The sequence below is a fragment of the Phocoena sinus genome, chromosome X (assembly GCF_008692025.1).
Source record: "Phocoena sinus isolate mPhoSin1 chromosome X, mPhoSin1.pri, whole genome shotgun sequence".
In the NCBI taxonomy this organism is placed as follows: Eukaryota; Metazoa; Chordata; class Mammalia; order Artiodactyla; family Phocoenidae; genus Phocoena; species Phocoena sinus.
In genome coordinates this window covers 116,236,747-116,256,540 of record NC_045784.1, presented here as the reverse complement: position 1 = coordinate 116,256,540, position 19,794 = coordinate 116,236,747, and the positions used below count along the sequence as shown (strand labels likewise).

General features: G+C 38.8%; 1 pseudogene; it reads right to left on the bottom strand.

Annotated features, from left to right (window-relative positions):
• LOC116747202 overlaps window positions 1-19,794 on the bottom strand; it is a 106,983-nt pseudogene that overhangs the window by 33,962 nt on the left and 53,227 nt on the right.

The window sequence follows — 19,794 nt, the reverse complement described above, 5'->3', positions numbered from 1 at the left end:
GCCTTCCTAATAAAGATTCTGCCGTACAATTTCTATTAATAGCCCTAAGTAATGGGGGAAAATTTTTTACTATCATGCAGATATTTTCAATTTCTTTTTCTTGGCCTTCAGTACAGGAGGTAAAGAAATTTTAAAGGCTGCCTCACATGTAGTGCAGATAGGGCTTGAAGTTATTAAAAGTCCTTTTAAATTCCAGCATAGTGTAGGAGGCGTTTTCAGGAATGGTGGCCAGTTTGATTTGCTTTAAAAATATATATTTGCGGGGCTTCCCTGGTGGTGCAGTGGTTGAGAGTCCGCCTGCCGATGCAGGGGACACAGGTTCGTGCCCCGGTCTGGGAAGATCCCACATGCCGCGGAGCGGCTAGGCCCATGAGCCATGGCCGCTGAGCCTGCGCGTCCGGAGCCTGTGCTCCGCAATGGGAGAGGCCACAACAGTGAGAGGCCACGTACCACAAAAAAAAAAAAAAAATATATATATATATATATATATATATATATATATATATATATATACTTGTCAAGGGGGAGGGGTGTGGGAGAGAGTAGGAGTGGGAGTTGGAATTAACAGATGCAAACTGGTATCTATAGGATGGATAAACAACAAGGTCCTACTGTACAGCACAGGGAACTATATTCAATATCCTGTGATAAACCATAATGGAAAAGAACAACAAAAAGAGTGTATGTATGTATAACTGAGTCACTTTGCTGTACCGCAGTAATTAACACAACACTGTAATTCAACTATACTTAATAAAAGATAAATAAAAAGTATATTGAGGGCTTCCCTGGTGGCGCAGTGGTTGAGAGTCCCCCTGCCAATGCAGAGGACACGGGTTCGTGCCCCGGTCCGGGAAGATCCCACATGCCGCGGAGCGGCTGGGCCCGTGAGCCATGGCCGCTGAGCCTGCGCGTCCGGAGCCTGTGCTCCGCAACGGGAGAGGCCACAGCAGTTAGAGGCCCACGTACCGCAAAATAAATAAATAAAAATACTATGTAATATTTCACAGCCTAACTAAGTGTAATGAGACCACTATTTTAAGTCTAGGAAATAAAGCATCATCTATCTAAAGATGAATAATTTCAAATGAGCTGATAAGGTTTTTGTTATTACTTTTTCATTTGAAATGTTTTATGGACTGTTTTATTTATTATTTTATAATAAATTATTTTATTATAAAAATTTTATTTTTCACTGTTGTGTTTATGGTTTATTTTGTATAACTTTTTATAATAAAATAATTTAAATTTTCCAAAAAAAATAAAACAGAGTTTTAAATTAGTCATTCAAAATCAGCAGGTCAACCCCTAAGTCTACTGGATAAACCCCCAGGCAAGCCCAGCTACTGTGCTTGTATGTGTGCCAGACAAGTTTGATCACAGCTACAAGCTGAGTATGGCTGTGGGTGGGTATGGATGTGGGTGTTTCTGAAAGCCTAAAAGATGAGGTTGAAAAGGTGGGCAGAGGCTAGATTGTGGAAGGCTTTGAAAGTCAGGTTAAGGAATGTAGGCTTTATCTTGTCAGCATCAGGAAGCAACTGAAGGGTTTTTACACTCAAAGCTGTGAGGTACACAGCGCAGTTTTCCAGGAAGGTGAACCTACAGCATTTCGAAGGACAAATCTAAGGGAGGAGACACTAGAGGCAAGGAGACTAAAATGTTAAGAATCTGTACAATGTGGTGATGGTTAAAATGTAAAGGATGGATATAAAAGACCTGAAGGATACAGAAGAATTAAAAGACTTCGGGTTAAAGATGGCAGATTGAACTCACACATTTAGCTCTGCTCCCTCCTCAAAACCCTGATAAAATTATAGCAAAGGAATTTTTAAAAGGCATAAATACAAAAGGATGGGGGATACAGGGGAGAAGACATTAACAGCAAATTTTGGAAACCAGATAGCGGACAAATAGTAACCAAGTTAGTAGAAAGTGGGAACCTGTATCCGAAGTCATCAGTAGGGAAAGCTGAGAGGCAACTCAGTTTATACCACAAGGGACTTCCCTCGTGGCCCAGTGGTTAAGAATCTACCTCCCAATGCTGAGGACGCAGGTTCGACCCCTGGTCAGGGAACTAAGATCCCACATGCTGCGGGGCAACTAAGCCCGTGTGCCTCAACAAAAACTCCCGCGTGCCGCAACGAAGACTCGACGCAGCCAAAAATAAATAAATAAATTTTTTTAAAAAGAAATTTTATACCACAGAGCTCCAAAAAGGTTCAGGAATTTGTAGTGCCAGGTACCTCTACAAGTAGGGGTGAACGACTGGCTAACACCAGGAGGACTGGTTGAAAGTCAGCCTTAGATGCTGATAGACCTGCAGAGCCAAACAACTCCCCTTGAAGACCTCCACATTAGACGGGAGGGCTAGTCCCTTAGAGAAGATCCCTGAAGCTCAGAAGAAAACTTTACCAAGAAAATATATGATATTCAGAGAAATTAAAGAAGACTTTGCAGCCATGAGACAAGAAGAGGAAATTTTAAAGGACTTTTGAGAAAAATAGAAGAGGTCTTAGGAATTAAAAATATGACAATAGGTGCTTATATGTGGAATCTAAAAAAAAAATACAAAGAACTTATTTACAAAACAGAAAGAGACTCACAGACATAGAAAACAAACTTATGGTTACCAAAGGGTAAAGGGGGTGGGGATAAATCAGGAGTTTGGGATTAACATATACACACTGCTATATATAAAATAGATAACCAACAAGCACCTACTGTATAACACAGGGAACTATACTCAGTATTTTGTAATAACCTATATGGAAAAGAATCTGAAAAAGGATATATATATATATATATATATATATATATATATATGTATAACTGAATCACTTTGCTGTACACCTGAAATTAACACAACATTGTAAATCAACTATACTTCAATTTTTAAAAAATGACAAGAGGAATTTAAACCTTAATAAAAGGGTTGGAAGATAAAGCTGATGAAATGTCTTAGAAAGCAGTGTTTAGAAAAAGAAAGAAATGAAGAACAGGAAAAAAAAAAAGGAAAATTAATGATCAACCCAGGTATATGAAAAACAGAAGTTATTTGGATAGACAGAGTTCTTTCTGAATGTATTTTAGGGATATTAAGTAATCTGCTGAAGATTGAACAGCTGATAAGAGGTAGAGCTGGGATTCTTAATCAGATGTGTATGACTTTTTTTTTTTTTTTTTTTTTTTTTTTTTTGCGGTACGCGGGCCTCTCATTGTTGTGGCCTCTCCCGTTGTGGAGCACAGGCTCCGGACGCGCAGGCTCAGCGGCCATGGCTCACGGGCCCAGCTGCTCCGCGGCATGTGGGATCCTCCCGGACCGGGGCACGAACCCGCGTCCCCTGCATCGGCAGGCGGACTCCCAACCACTGTGCCACCGGGGAAGCCCTGTATGACTTTTTTAAGAGCAAGCTTTCTCCATTCCACTGTGCTATAATAAAGTCTCTATGGTAGGAACCAACTTGACCAATCACGTCTATCTTCTCCTACCCCAAACATTTTGTCAAAGATCAGAGCCAGGGAATGTGGTGACAGCCACTTCATGCTGAACCAGGTTAGGCTTTGAGGTCTACTGTTTAGAGAATCTCTGGTTTTGTTCTTCAGTTGTAAATTCTCTCAAGGTCCATTCTAATTTTAGGATTTTAAGGTTGCCTTCAAATTTACGATGTATTTTCAATTTCTTACTTAGGATCACTGCTTTGGATGCTTCCCCCTCTCTCATTATAAGTGAGTTGGTCCTTTCTAAACCTTCAGTCATTTGTTCTTTCATTTTACTACTTCTACTCCAGCCTTTCCCCCTTGTGTTCACGGTCTCTTCTGTCTATCAACACTTTTTTCAGTAAACATATCTATTCATACTTTGCTCCTGTTGGAGATGTAGTGTCCAGTCCTTTCAAACAACAACATATACAACAACAAAAGCTCCACCTTATGTCTCATCAGTTTTTGGCATCTCAATAAGGGAGTCTAGTTTCCCATGACTTAACCATACTTCTTAAAATGTTTTTTAATACCTTTCTGCTGTAATGAATTTGTTTAGCCACGATATTCCTCTGCCACATTTCCTAGCTTTGGAGAGACTCATTTCAGCTGTTATCTTTCTATGGCCAGAAAAATTACTTCTCACTTGACAAATCATAACCTCCCTTCTTATACATAAACTCAATTAACCCGTCTCAACAATTTCCCTTTTGAAAGTACACTCTAGAATGTTGATATGTGTTTAATGATTCTGTAACTGCCCTTCAATTTCATGTTTTTATATTCTAAGTATGAATTCCTTTGTCAATCTCTAATTATTTCTAGACCTTTTCATGGAATCTTAAACAACAAAACTAAAAGGAAACTTAAAAGGTAATCTGGGTCCACCTCCTACTCGAAACATTTATTCACACATTCATTAAACATTTATTGAGTACCTATGTGTTCGGCCCTGGTGTTCCAAGATAAATAAAACAAAAATCCTTGCTCTGATAAAGCTCAGTCTAGTGGGAGACAGAGATAAACAAATAAATTACAACATAGGAAATGCTATAGCAGATGATAGACATAGAAGAGTAGGAACAGAAAAGAGTGACTAAAAATGCTTTGTAGCTCACAAAACAATTTCACAATCCATTAGTTCATTTACTTCTCTAAATGACTCTGTGACACAAGCATTACAAGTAAGCAAATGGACAATCAGAAAGGTTATAGGACTTATCCAAAGTCACTCACCTAATACTGAGTACTGGAATTCAAACTTTCTACTTCTAATTTTAAAATTTGAGTACATGCCAATCAACCTCTGCTGACTCCTTCCCTTTTCTACCTACTGCTTTAGGGGTTACATGAAGGAATAGGACATCATTTAATAATTTTAGGGAGTTCCCTGGTGGCACAGTGGTTAAGAATCCACCTGCCAGTGCAGAGGACATGGGTTCGAACCCTGCTCCAGGAAGATCCCACATGCCGCAGAGCAACTAAGCCCATGCACCACAACCACTGAGCCTGTGCTCTAGAGCACACGAGCCACAACTACTGAGTCTACACGCCACAGCTACTGAAGACTGCATGCCTAGAGCCCGTGCTCTGCAACAAGAGAAGCCACCGCAATGAGAAGCCCGTGCACCGCAACGAAGAGTAGTCCCCACTCGCCACAACTAGAGAGAAAGTCCACATAGAGCAACAAAGACCAAATGCAGCCAAAAATAAATAGATAAATTTATTTTAAAAAACAATCAGGGCTTCCCTGGTGGCGCAGTGGTTGAGAGTCCGCCTGCCGATGCAGGGGACGCGGGTTCATGCCCCGGTCCGGGAAGATCCCACATGCCGCGGAGCGGCCGGGCCCGTGAGCCATGGCTGCTGAGCCTGCGCGTCCGGAGCCTGTGCTCCACAGCGGGAGAGGCCACAACAGTGAGAAGCCCGCGTACCACAAAAAAAAAAAAAAAAAAAAAAAAAAAAAACAATCAAATAGGGCTTCCCTGGTGGCACAGTGGTTGAGTCCGCCTGCCGATGCAGGGGACACGGGCTCGTGCCCCGGTCTGGGAAGAACCCACATGCCGCGGAGCGGCTGGGCCCGTGAGCCATGGCCGCTGAGCCTGCGCGTCCGGAGCCTGTGCTCCGCAACGGGAGAGGCCACATCAGTGAGAGCCCCGCGTACCGCAAAAATAAATAAATAAATAAATAAATAAATAATTTTACTTTCTTCAATTTCTCTTAGGAAGCGTATGTTCATTAGTTTAACTGCTTCTCCATTTAAATTCAAATCCATTTTTTAACATCTTTATTGGAGTATAATTGCTTTACAATGGTGTGTTAGTTTCTGCTTTATAACAAAGTGAATCAGTTATACATATACATATGTCCCCATATCTCTTCCCTCTTGCATCTCCCTCCCTCCCACCCTCCCTATCCCACCCCTCTAGCTATCTATTTTACGTTTGGTAGTGTATATATGTCCATGCCACTCTCTCACTTTGTCCCAGCTTACTCTTCCCCTTCCCCATGTCCTCAAGTCCATTCTCTAGCAGGTCTGCATTTTTATTCCCGTCTTGCCCCTAGGCTCTTCTGACCATATTTTTCTTTTTTTTACATTCCATATATATGTGTTAGCATACTGTATTTCTTTTTCTCTTTCTGACTTACTTCACTCTGTAGGACAGTCTCTAGGTCCATCCACCTCACTACAAATAACTCAGTTTCGTTCCTTTTTATGGCTGAGTATATATGTGCCACATCTTCTTTATCCATTCATCTGTTGATGGACACTTAGGTTGCTTCCATGTTGTGGCTATTGTAAGTAGAGCTGCAATGAACATTTTGGTACATGACTCTTTTTGAATTATGGTTTTCTCAGGGTATATGCCCAGTAGTGGGATTGCTGGGTCACATGGTAGTTTTATTTTTAGTTTTTTAAGGAACCTCCATACTGTTTGCCATAGTGGCTGTATCAGTTTACATTCCCACCAGCAGTGCAAGAGGGTTCCCTTTTCTCCACACCCTCTCCAGCATGTATTGTTTGTAAATTTTTTGATGATGGCCATTCTGACCGGTGTGAGATGATATCGCATTGTAGTTTTGATTTGCATTTCTCTGATGATTAATGATGTTGAGCATTCTTCCATGTGTTTGTTGGCAATCTGTATATCTTCCTTGGAGAAATGTCTATTTAGGTCTTCTGCCCATTTTTGGATTGGGTTCAGGAACAAGACAAGGTTGCCCACTCTCACCACTATTATTCAACATAGTTTTGGAAGTTTTAGCCACAGCAATCAGAGAAGAAAAATAAATAAAAGGAATCCAAATTGGAAAAGAATAAGTAAAGCTGTCACTGTTTGCAGATGACATGATACTATACATAGAAAATCCTAAAGATGCTACCAGAAAACTACTAGAGCTAATCAGTGAATTCGGTAAAGTAGCAGGATACAAAATTAATGCACAGAAATCTCTGGCATTCCTATACACTAATGATGAAAAATCTGAAAGTGAAATCAAGAAAACACTCCCATTTACCATTGCAACAAAAGGAATAAAATATCTAGGAATAAACCTACCTAAGGAGACAAAAGACCTGTATGCAGAAAATTATAAGACACTGATGAAAGAAATTAAAGATGATACAAATAGATGGAGAGATATCATGTTCTTGGATTGGAAGAATCAACACTGTGAAAATGACTCTACTACCCAAAGCAATCTACAGATTCAGTGCAATCCCTATCAAACTACCACTGGCATTTTTCACAGAACTAGAACAAAAAACTTCACAATTTGTATGGAAACACAAAAGATCCCGAATAGCCAATGCAATCTTGAGAAAGAAAAATGGAGCTGGAGGAATCAGGCTCCCTGACTTCAGACTACACTACAAAGCTACAGTAATCAAGACAGTATGGTACTGGCACAAAAACAGAAATATAGATCAATGGAACAGGATAGAAAGTCCAGAGATAAACCCACGCACATGTGGTCACCTTATCTTTGATAAAGGAGGCAAAAATATACAGTGGAGAAAAGATAGCCCCTTCAATAAGTGGTGCTGGGAAAACTGGACAGCTACATGTAAAAGAATGAAATTAGAACACTCCCTAACACCATACACAAAAATAAACTCAAAATTGATTAAAGACCTAAATGTAAGGGCAGACACCATCAAACTCTTAGAGGAAAATTAGGCAGAACACTCTATGACATAAATCACAGCAAGATCCTTTTTGACCCACCTCCTAGAGAAATGGAAATAAAAACAAAAATAAACAAATGGGACCTAATGAAACTTCAAAGCTTTTGCACAGCAAAGGAAACCATAAACAAGATGAAAAGACAACCCTCAGAATGGGAGAAAATATTTGCAAATGAAGCAAATGACAAAGGATTAATCTTCAAAACATACAAGCAACTCATGCAGCTCAATATCAAATCCATTTTTTTACTGTCCATGTATATGCCACGAGGCACTGAAATTCCCTGGTACCCTATCACATTCTAAGAAATATGAATCCCAGTACCTTATGATTCCCTCTCTCATGTACCTAAGAGAGCCCCTAAACCTCTTGAGGGAAACATGTTCTTTGTATCATGCCTGGTTTGTTGCTTTTAAACTTCATTCTGTTCTACTAACAGAACTAGGAAACTGAATATGTCTTGCACTTTAAATTATTTATGATTCAGTCATTTACTGAGCACTTACTCTCTATAAGCACTCATACTTCATACAAGGCACTGGGCTACACACTATGAAAGATACAGAAATGAGTAAGACATAGTACTGACCCTCATGAGTCTTTGAATGTAAAATGAGAGATAAGACATATCACAAAAAACTCCAATCTAAGAAATACTGTTATAAGTGTTGTAATAATGGTAATAGACATTGTGCAATTTCAAAACATGAAAGTGGTAGTATTTGAGCTAGAAATTAAAGAATGAACAGAAATTTGTCATTGGAAAATTGGAACAAAGGGATTACAAATAGATGGAATAGCTTGAGCAAAGGCATGATAATAGAAGAAAACAGTAGCTAATAACCACAACTACCATTTATTAAGCACTTATTATGTGCTAGGCACTGTTCCAAATGCTTTAATACATTATCCCATTTAATCTTCATAACAACCATATGAAGTAAATAATACTATTATTTCCATACTGCAGACGAAGAAGCCTAAGATTAGAAAGGTAATAATATTAGTAAATGATAATAGTAAATATTATTTAAAACTCCTTTTTTGGCTATCAAATTTAAAAGACAGCTGCATAATGCAGTAATTATAAATCTGTGTTGATGAGCATACAAAGCATTAAGATGTAATTTGTATGACAATAACAGCACAAAAGGAGGGAGGAGGGAAAGGAGCTATATACGAGCATATAATATTTTTAATAATATTGAAATTAAGTTGGTACTAATCTGAACTAGATTGTTATAAATTGAGGCATTAATTGTAACCCATAACGTAACCACTAAAAAGAAGCTCAAAATAATAGTAAAAGAAAGGACAAGGGAATAAAAATAGTACACTAAAAATATCTATTTAACACAATAGAGGACAGTAATGAAGGGACAAAAAAGACCTAAAATTTATAGAAAGAAAATAGCAATATATCAGATGTAAATCCTACCTTATCAATAATTTCATTAAATGTACATGGATGAAATATTCCAATTAAAAGGCACAGGTTGGCAAAAGGAACCCCCCAAAAATGATCCAAATAAATATATCATGTCTACAAAAGACACAATTTTGATTCAGAGACACAAACAGATTGAAAGTAAAAGGATTTTACATACAGTTGACACTTGAACAAAATGGGTTTGAACTGCATGGGTCCACTCATACATGGATTTTTTTCCAATAAATACATACTACAGTGCTATACAATCTGCTATTGATTGAATCCATGGATGCAGAATCATGGATAGAGAGGACTGACTCTAAAGTTATACACAGATTTTTGACTGTGCGGGTGGTCAGGGCCCCTAGTCCCCATGTTGTTCTAGGGTCAACTGTATACAGATATATCATGCAAACAGTAACCAAAAGAGAGCTAGAGTGGCTATACTTCTAACAGACAAAATATATTTGACTTTAAGACAAAAAGCATTATGAGAGGTAAAGAAGGACTTTTATAACAATAAAAGTATCAATCTATCAAGAATATATAACAATTGTAAACATACATGTACCTAACAGCAGAGCCCCAAATATATATGAAGCAAAAACTGACAGAACTGAAGGAAGAAACAGACAATCCAACAATGATAGCTGGAGACTTGAATAAACACTTTCAATAATGGATAGAACAACTAGACAGAAGATCAACAAGAAAATGAAAGACTTTAACAACACTGTAAACCTCCTAGACATAACAGACATCTATAGAACACTCCACCCATTGACAGCAGAATACACATTCTTCTCAAGTGTACATGGAACGTTCTCCAGGATAGACCATGTTAGTCCATAACACAAGTCTCAATAAATTTTTTTTTTTTTTTTTTTTTTTTTAAACATCTTTATTGGGGTATAATTGCTTTACAATGGTGTGTTAGTTTCTGCTTTATAACAAAGTGAATCAGCTATACATATACATATGTTCCCATATGTCTTCCCTCTTGCGTCTCCCTCCCTCCCACTCTCCCCATCCCACCCTTCCAGGCTGTCACAAAGCACCGAGCTAATATCCCTGTGCCTTGCGGCTGCTTCCCCCCAGCTATCTACCTTACTACGTTTGTTAGTGTGTATATGTCCATGACTCTCTCTCGCCCTGTCAAAACTCACCCCTCCCCCTCCCCATACCCTCAAGTCCGTTCTCCAGTAGGTCTGCGTCTTTATTCCTATCTTACCCCTAGGTTCTTCATGACATTTTTTCCCCTTAAATTCCATATATATGTGTTAGCATACGGTATTTGTCTTTTTCTTTCTGACTTACTTCACTCTGTATGACAGACTCTAGGTCTATCCATCTCATTACAAATAGCTCAATTTCATTTCTTTTTAAGGCTGAGTAATATTCCATTGTGTATATGTGCCACATCTTCTTTATCCATTCATCCGATGATGGGCGCTTAGGTTGTTTCCATGTCCTGGCTATTGTAAATAGAGCTGCAATGAACATTTTGGTACATGACTCTTTTTGAATTTTGGTTTTCTCAGGGTATATGCCAAGTAGTGGGATTGCTGGGTCATATGGTAATTCTATTTGTAGTTTTTTAAGGAACCTCCATACTGTTCTCCACAGTGGCTGAACCAATTCACATTCCCACCAGCAGTGCAAGAGTGTCCCCTTTTCTCCACACCCTCTCCAGCATTTATTGTTTCTAGATTTTTTGATGGTGGCCATTCTGACTGGTGTGAGATGATATCTCATTGTAGTTTTGATTTGCATTTCTCTAATGATTAATGATGTTGAGCATTCTTTCATGTGTTTGTTGGCATTCTGTATATCTTCTTTGGAGAAATGTCTATTTAGGTCTTCTGCCCATTTTTGGATGGGGTTGTTTGTTTTTTTGTTATTGAGCTGCATGAGCTGCTTGTAAATTTTGGAGATTAATCCTTTGTCAGTTGCTTCATTTGCAAATGTTTTCTCCCATTCTGAGGGTTGTCTTTTGGTCTTGGTTATGGTTTCCTTTGCTGTGCAAAAGCTTTGAAGTTTCATTAGGTCCCATTTGTTTATTTTTGTTTTTATTTCCATTACTCTAGGAGGTGGGTCAGAAAGGATCTTGCTGTGATTTATGTCACAGAGTGTTCTTCCTATGTTTTCTTCTAAGAGTTTGATAGTTTCTGGCCTTACATTTAGGTCTTTAATCCATTTTGAGCTTATTTTTGTGTATGGTGTTAGGGAGTGATCTAATCTCATACTTTTACATGTACCTGTCCAGTTTTCCCAGCACCATTTATTGAAGAGGCTGTCCTTTCTCCACTGTACATTCCTGCCTCCTTTATCAAAGATAAGGTGTCCATATGTGCGTGGGTTTATCTCTGGGCTTTCTATCCTGTTCCACTGATCTATCTTTCTGTTTTTGTGCCAGTACCATACTGTCTTGATTACTGTTGCTTTGTAATATAGTCTGAAGTCAGGCAGCCTTATTCCTCCAGCTCCTTTTTGCGTTCTCAAGATTGCTTTGGCTATTCGGGGTCTTTTGTGTTTCCATACAAATTGCGAAATTTTTTGTTCTAGTTCTGTGAAAAATGCCAGTGGTAGTTTGATAGGGATTGCATTGAATCTGTAGATTGCTTTGGGTAGTAGAGTCATTTTCACAATGTTGATTCTTCCCATCCAAGAACATGGTATATCTCTCCATCTATTTGTATCATCTTTAATTTCTTTCATCAGTGTCTTATAATTTTCTGCATACAGGTCTTTCGTCTCCTTAGGTAGGTTTATTCCTAGATATTTTATTCTTTTTGTTGCAATGGTAAATGGGAGTGTTTTCTTGATTTCACTTTCAGATTTTTCATCATTAGTATATAGGAATGCCAGAGATTTCTGTGCATTAATTTTGTATCCTGCTACTTTACCAAATTCATTGATTAGCTCTAGTAGTTTTCTGGTAGCATCTTTAGGATTCTCTATGTATAGTATCATGTCATCTGCAAACAGTGACAGCTTTACTTCTTCTTTTCCGATTTGGATTCCTTTTATTTCCTTTTCTTCTCTGATTGCTGTGGCTAAAACTTCCAAAACTATGTTGAATAAGAGTGGTGAGAGTGGGCAACCTTGTCTTGTTCCTGATCTTAGTGGAAATGCTTTCAGTTTTTCACCATTGAGGATGATGTTTGCTGTGGACTTGTCATATATGGCTTTTATTATGTTTAGGAAAGTTCCCTCTATGCCTACTTTCTGGAGGGTTTTTATCATAAATGGGTGTTGAATTTTGTCGAAAGCTTTCTCTGCATCTATTGAGATGATCATATGGTTTTTCTGCTTCAATTTGTTAATATGGTTTATCACATTGATAGATTTGCGTATATTGAAGAATCCTTGCATTCCTGGAATAAACCCCACTTGATCATGGTGTATGATCCTTTTAATGTGCTGTTGGATTCTGTTTGCTAGTATTTTGTTGAGGATTTTTGCATCTATGTTCATCAGTGATATTGGCCTGTAGTTTTCTTTCTTTGTGACATCCTTGTCTGGTTTTGGTATCAAGGTGATGGTGGCTTCGTAGAAGGAATTTGGGAGTGTTCCTCCCTCTGCTATATTTTGGAAGAGTTTGAGAAGGATAGGTGTTAGCTCTTCTCTAAACGTTTGATAGAATTCACCTGTGAAGCCATCTGGTCCTGGGCTTTTGTTTGTTGGAAGGTTTTTAATCACAGTTTCAATTTCAGTGCTTGTGATTGGTCTGTTCATATTTTCTATTTCTTCCTGATTCAGTCTTGGCAGGTTGTGCATTTCTAAGAATTTGTCCATTTCTTCCAGATTGTCCATTTTATTGGCATAGAGTTGCTTGTAGTAATCTCTCATGATTCTTTTTATTTCTGCAGTGTCAGTTGTTACTTCTCCTTTTTCATTTCTAATTCTATTGATTTGAGTCTTCTCCCTTTTTTTCTTGATCTCAATAAATTTAACAGTTCTGAAATCACCCAAAGTATAATGTAATTGAAAGGAATTAAAGAAGACCAAATAAATGAAAAGACATCCTGTATTCATGAATTGGAAGACTTAATATTGTTAAGATGGCAATATCCCCCAAATTGATCTACAGATTCCATGCAGTCTTATCAAAATCCCAGTCAGCTTTTTTTTTTTTTTTTTTTTTTTTTTGCGGTACGCAGGCCTCTCACTGCTGTGGCCTCTCCCGTTGCGGAGCACAGGCTCCGGACGCGCAGGCTCAGCGGCCATGGTTCACGGGCCCAGCCGCTCCGCGGCACGTGGGATCTTCCCGGACCGGGGCACGAACCCGTGTCCCCTGCACCGGCAGGCGGACTCTCAACCACTGCGCCACCAGGGAAGCCCCCAGTCAGCTTTTTGAAGAAATTGAAAAGCCCTTCCTAAAACTCATATGGAAATGCAAAGTTCCAGAACAGCCAAAATAATCTTGAAAAAGAACAAAGCTGGAGGACTCCCACTTCCTAATTTCAAAATGTATTAAAAGCTACAGACTAAAATCAAGACTATGGGTGGGATTCCCTGGTGGTCCAGTGGTTAAGAATCCACCTTCCAATGCAGGGGACGCGGGTTCGATTGCTGGCTGGGGGACTAAGATCCCACATGCCATGGGATCTATGCCCATGTGCCGCAACAACTAAGCCTGTGTGCCACAACTAGAGAGCCCACAAGCCACAACTACAGAGCCCACGCGCTCTGGAGCCCATGTGCCACAACTAGAGAGAAGCCCATGTGCCACAATGAAGAGCCTGCACACCATAACAAAAGACCCCACGTGCCACAACTAAGACCCAACACAGCCAAAAATAAATAAATAGATTAGAGATAATCTCAGAGATTACAAATACACAAAAAGGAGCAACAAACTTACAAAAAAAGGAAAAAAGGGGCTTCCCTGGTGGCGCAGTGGTTGGGAGTCCGCCTGCCGATGCAGGGGACGTGGGTTCATGCACCAGTCCGGGAGGATCCCACTTGCTGCGGAGCGGCTGGGCCCGTGAGCCATGGTCGCTGAGCCTGCACGTCCAGAGCCTGTGCTTCGCGGCGGGAGAGGCCCACGTACCGCAAAAAAAAAAAAAAAAAGGAAAAAAGACTACGGGTACTGGTCTAAGGATAGACATATAGACTAATGGAATAGGAGTGAAAGTTCAGAAATAAACCCACAGATTTATGGACACTTCATTTTCAATAAGGGAATCAAGACAAATCAATTGGAGCAGAAGAGTCTTTTCAACAAATATGTCAGGACACCTGGATATCCATGTACAAAAGAATGAAGTTAGATCCCTACCTCACACATATACAAAAATTAACTCAAAATGGATCAAAGACCTATATTTAAGATGTAAAACTAGAAGACTTTTATATGAAAACATAAGCATAAATTTTCTTTTTCTTTTTTTGCGGTACACGGGCCTCTCACTGTTGTGGCCTCTCCCGTTGCGGAGCACAGGCTCCAGATGCGCAGGCTCAGCAGCCATGGCTCACGCACCCAGCTGCTCCGCGGCATGTGGGATCTTCCCAGACTGGGGCACGAACCCGTGTCCCCTGCATCAGCAGGCGGACTCTCAACCACTGCACCACCATGTAAGCCCAAGCATAAATTTTAATGACCTTGGATTAGGCTTCTTAAATATGACACCTAAAGCAAAAGCAACCAAAGAAAAAGTAAATAAAGTGAATGTCATCAAAATTTTAAAGTTTTGCACTTCAAAGAACACTATCAAGAAATTGAGATGACAATTCACAGAATGGAAGAAAATATTTACAAATCATATACCTGATAATCAACCAGTAACCAAAATATATACAGAACCCTTACAATTCAACAATAAAAAGAAAAATAATCCAATTTAAAAACGGACAAAGGATTTGAATAGACATATTTCTAAAGAAGATATGCAAATGACCAATAAGCACATGAAAAGATGCTCAATATCATTAGTCATCAAAAAGTGTAAATTAAAACTACAATGCAAGATCACTTCATAATAATTAGGATGGCTATAAGCAAAAACAGTAACAAGTGTTGACGAGGGTGTAGAGAAATTGGAACCCTCATACATTGCTGGTGGGAATGTAAAATGGTACAACAACTTTTGAAAATAGTCTGGCGGTCTCTCAAAATAGTAAGCATAGTGACCATATGACCCAGTAATTCTACTCTCAGGTATATACCCAGTATCTACCCAGTAGAATTGGAAGCATATTTTCACTCAAAACATCACATACAAATGTTCATAGCAACACTATTCATATTATCCAAAAGGTGAAAACAGCCCAAATGACCATCAACTTATGAATGGGTAAACAAAAAGTGGTATATTGATACAATGGAATACTGTTCAATCATAAAAGGAATGAAGTAGTGATACATGCTATAACGTGGATGAACTCTGAAAACATTATGCTAAGTGAAAGAAGTCAGACACAAGAGGCCACACTTTTTATGATTCCATTTATATGAAATTGTCCAGAAGAGGCAAGCCCATAGAGACAGAAATTAGATTAGTAGATTAGCAGCTGAAAAATTCCAATGGCATTTTTCACAGAGATAGAAAGAGCAACTGTAAAATTTGTATGGAACTACAAAAGACCCCGAATAGCCAAAGCAATCTTGAAAGAGAAGAATAAAACTGGAGGCATCACATTTCTTGATTTCAAACTATACTACAAAGCTATGGTAATCAAAATAGTATGGTACTGATATAAAAATAGACACACAGACTAATAGAACAGGATTAAGAGCCCAGAAATAAATCCCTGCATATACTGTCAACTAGTATTTGACAAGGGAGCCAAGAAATTGATAAGTGCTGTTGAGAAACTGAATAACCACATTCAGAAGAATAAAATTGGATCCCTATCTTATACCACTCACAAAAATTAACTCAAAATGGATTAAAGACTTAAACATAAGACCTGAAACCATAAACTCCTAGAAGAAAACATAGGGTCAAAACTCCTTGACATTTGTCTTCACACAATTTTTTGGATATGACACCAAAAGCACAAGCAACAAAAGCAAAACTTAAGAAGCAGAACTACATCTAACTAAAAACCTTCTGTACAGCAAAAGAAACAATCAATAAAATGGAATGACAACTTACAGAATGTGAGAAAATATTTGCAAATCATATATGTGATAAGGAGTTAACATCCAAAGTATATAAAGAACTCACACAACTCAATAGCAAAAAAACAATCTGGTTGACAAATAGGCAGAGGACCTGAATACACACTTTTCCAAAGAAGACATACAGATGGCCAACAGACACATGAAAAGATGCTCAACATCACTAATCATCAGGGAAATGCAAATCAAAACCACAGTGAGATATCACCTCACACCTGTCAGAATGGCTATCACCAAAAACAAGAGATAAGAAGTGTTGGCGAGGATGTGGAAAAAAAGGAACCCTCGTGCACTCTTGGTGGGAATCTAAATTGGTATAGGCACTAAGGAAAACAGTATGGAGGTTCACCAAAATTTTTTAAATAGAATTACCGTATGATCCAGCCATCCCACTTCTGGGTATATATATAAAGGAAATGAAAACAGGATCTCAAAGGGATAGCTGCACTCTCATGTTCATTGCAGCATTATTCACAACCTACTCAAGGCCTCATTAATTAGAAAGGGGCAGAATTGGGAAATGGACCCCTATGTGTATAGAGCATAGGGTGCGTGTGTGTGTGTGTGTGTGTGTGTGTGTGTGTGTGTGTCTGACTCTAAAGCCTATGCCAGTAGCCTCTAATGCTACCTCTCCACTTCAAAATATGGTTATGAGTTGTTATTGTTGTTTATAATTAAATTATTTAAAAATAGGTAATGCGTGCATATGGTACACAATGTGAAAAGTAAAAAGAAACAGAGAAACAGTGAAAAATAAGTATAAAATAGTCTCCTTCTCACTCTTGTCCCCCAGTCACCCAGGAGACAACCACTGCTAACAGTTGCTTTTCAAATTAAAAAAAAATTTTATTTTCAAAAAAGTGGTTTGCCCCTGCATCATTTCATAGCCCATGTAACCCTGAGCCATGTTATTATGGATTCCTACTCTAATTTTTAAATTTTTCTGTGTAAAACGTTCTTCAAAATTGATCCCATAGTAAACATGATAAAAACAGCTCATAGTGCATTGCAAATGCTAATGCTTTTCAGACATTAATTGTTCAGTTTAGCTAATCAAGCTTAGTGACACAGCATATTCTAATTCTTTTATATTTTCTATTTCAATGACGTAACTTCTTTTTACAATAAGATGGAACATCTGTCTGATGAAAAATGGGCCATTATTATTCATCTGAAGCCACGAAGGCAGTTTCAGGGGAGATTTACATTTATTTCCTCTACAGTGCCTAGCATAATGCATTAAATATAGTAAAAAACAAAAACAAGACAAAATTTTTTAAAAACACAATAAATATGTTGAATGAGTAACTAAATAATGAAGAGAATAGTACATGGTTTATTGACTAGTTCTTGCTTGCAATATCCCTTGCGTGACAATCCAGTATAATGACTTTAGCACAATGGCACTTTGTTGCCAAAGTTATTCAATTTCAGATTCATCTGAGTCTTGAACTTGAAACAACAAATAATCTGAAATATTGTCAAGGACATTGCTTTCTTACATAAATATATTAAAGCATTCACCTCAGGAAAGACCACCCATTCTAGTTCCCTTGAAAAGAGTTATAGAAAAAGCAGATGGCTGTATTCAAGGTGGTAAGGGGGAGGGGAGTGCATTGTCCTTATTTTAAATAAGTCAAAAACTGCGGTACATGTATTTGATGTGTAAACTTATAATGTTCAGTCTTTTCAATGATATTACCTTTTTCCCTGGAGTTTAGGAGAAAACAAGCCACATGTAGATAAAAGATTATGAGCCTACTAAATATATCATCTATCACTGCATTGAATTGTTTATGGCGTTATACTCAGTCACAGAGCATTTGTTCTCATTTTGTCACTAATTAGTATATAATATAACTGAATTTACTACGTATAAGTTTCATTATAGGACTTCCACTATTGTGACACACTCTAGCATCAAGGACATGGGAATTTTACAACAAAAGAAAATTAAAGTACCACACAACAGTTAAGATATAATCCACTACTTTTTCCTTAAAAAAAAAAAAACTTGTCCTTCAGAACATATCAAGGAAAGAATTTTTTTTAATGGAACTTGCTATGGACTGAATTGTGTCCCCCAAAATTCATATGTTGAAACCCTAATCCCTAATGTGACAGTATTTGGAAATGGGGCCTTTAGGGAGTAATAAGGTTTACATGAGGTCATGAGGGTGCGGTCTTCATGATGGCATCAGTGCCCTTATAAGGAGAGACACCAAAGGGTTCTCTCTCTCTCTTTCTCTTTTCCCTTGCCATGTGAGGACACAGCAAGAAGGCAGCTAGCAGCAACCAGGAAGAGAGTGCTCACCAGGACCCGACCCTGTTGATGCCCTGATCTTGGGCTTCCCAGTCTCCAGAACCGTGAAAAAATAAATGTCTGTTGTTTAAGCCACTCAGTCTATGGTATTTTGTTATGGCAGCCCAAGCTGACTAAGAAAAAACATATTAAAGAATTTGGAGATAAAACCTTAAGCAAGTCAGCACCTTATCAGTGAGGTATTATGGGAAGAGCACTGGACGGGATGTAAGGGGTGCGTTCGGTTATATACAGCCTGGGCTTCATGACTGACTTCTTGTGTGACCTTGAACACACTGGTTCCACATCTCTATAATTAGGGGACTGGATGAGCTCCCATTATGGCCACTGTGCAGCACCACCCCGACTCCCACTCTGACCATGACTGTGCCTGGGGACTGTAGTCACTAATGACACTGCAGTAACTAGGTGAGACATGAAGAAATAATCACTGAAGGCAAGGACGAAGAGAATAACACAATGTAGTGTATAAATTGCCACTCTAACATGATATATAAGGCAAGATGCATAACTGAGATGAGCATTTATGAAACCTGCTTCAAAAACAAAGATCAAAATGGAATTCCGCAACACTATCGCCATCTCTTTGTACTAGGGTTTAAGATGTACAGAAAGATGAAAAGAATGCAGATACACCAGAAAAAGAAAGCTGCAGCCACAGAAAAAACAGTGGTCATTCAACTCCTTTCTACTCTTCATTATCGTGTAAAATGATTTTTCCAAGACAAAGTATAAGAAAGGGGCTTCCCTGGTGGCACAGTGGTTAAGAATCTGCCTGCCAATGCAGGGGACACGGATTCGAGCCCTGGTCCAGGAAGATCCCACATGCTGTGGAGCAACTAAGTCCGTGCGCCACAAGTATGGAGCTGCGCTCTAGAGCTCACGAGCCACAACTGCTGAAGCCCACGTGCCACAACTACTGAAGCCCACATGCATAGAGCCCACGTTCTGCAACAAGAGAAGCCACCGCAATGAGAAGCCCATGCACCGCAACAAAGAGTAGCTCCCACTCACCACAACTAGAGAAAGCCTGTGTGCAGCAACGAAGACCCAACTCAGCCAAAAATAAATAAATAAATAGTTATTTTTTAAAAAAGTATAAGAAAGGGTATAATTGCGTAGAGAAAAGAGAATGTGAGATACTAACCCAGGACACAGTAGTGTCGTCAGCAAAAAATTTGTCTTCCACTTAATACCTCTAAATGCTGAGGAAGTAAAGGACAGAAGACTTACTGGAGCAACT